Below are 1,115 nucleotides of genomic sequence, written 5' to 3'. Positions count from 1 at the left end.
GGGCGGGGCGGAAGACTCGTGTTTACGCCGAGCTGCTTCAGCGCTGAGACTCTGATTGGAGCCAATGTGGGGCGCAGCTGCTGTCGTAACGGCGGGCTATACGAGGCAAAATCACTCCGCTAAACCTGTTTCTCAGCGCGCATACACACAAAAACATGTCGATCATATGATCATATATCTCTTTTCGGTCAATCTCTCCGTCTTTTTTTTTTTGAAATTTTTTTTTTTTTTTGCAAAATGTAAAACAGAGGCTGTGTGATGAATGACAGCAATATATCCACTGGATTGCTGGTAAATACATACAGTGGATATTAAGAAATATCAAAAATGTCAGATCTCCCAACAAACAGAACTCCATAAAATAAAAGACCCTGATTGAATAAGTCTGCACATCCTTACATAATAGGTGCTCTAATTGTCACATTAAAAATGAGGCCTGAAGGTAATTTACATTCGCCTGCGATCAATTTAAGTGATTCCGATTAAAACCAGACAAAAGTCAGCTGTTGCTTGTAGTTTTTGTTCGAATGTTTGGGGTTGCATTCTACTAAGAGCCACAGGCCACGAAGAGATGGCAGAGAAACTGTGAGATTTAAGCGTTAAAAGATACCAATCAGGAGAGGAATATAAAAGAATATCGAAGGCACTGGATGTACCATGAAACACTGTCAAAACCATCATCAATAAGTAGAGAAAATGTGGCACCACAAAGACATTGCCCTTCATACATATTTCAACATCCACTGTTTAGAGGAGACCGTGTGAGTAAGGCAATAGATAGATGGAATACTGTAATTTGATCTAAAAAGTCTAAATTTAAGATTTCTTCTTCTAACTGCCTAACTTTGCTAGATGTACACAGGAGGAACACAGAATGCAGAGGGACCGAGCTGGGAAGGATGTACTGCATGTTAGAGCAATAAAGGATGTAAATGGAAATGTGTTGACTAGTAAGGAGAGTGTGTTAAGAAGATAGAGGGAGTATTTTGAGAAGCTGATGAATGAGGAAAATGAGATAGAGAGAGAGAGAGAGAGAGAGAGAGAGAGAGAGAGAGAGAGAGAGAGAGAGAGAGAGAGAGAGAGAGAGCGCGAAGGTTGGATGATGTGGAGATGGC

The sequence above is a fragment of the Silurus aristotelis genome (assembly GCF_946808225.1).
Source record: "Silurus aristotelis genome assembly, chromosome: 12".
Taxonomy (NCBI): domain Eukaryota; kingdom Metazoa; phylum Chordata; class Actinopteri; order Siluriformes; family Siluridae; genus Silurus; species Silurus aristotelis.
This window is presented reverse-complemented; position numbering follows the sequence as displayed.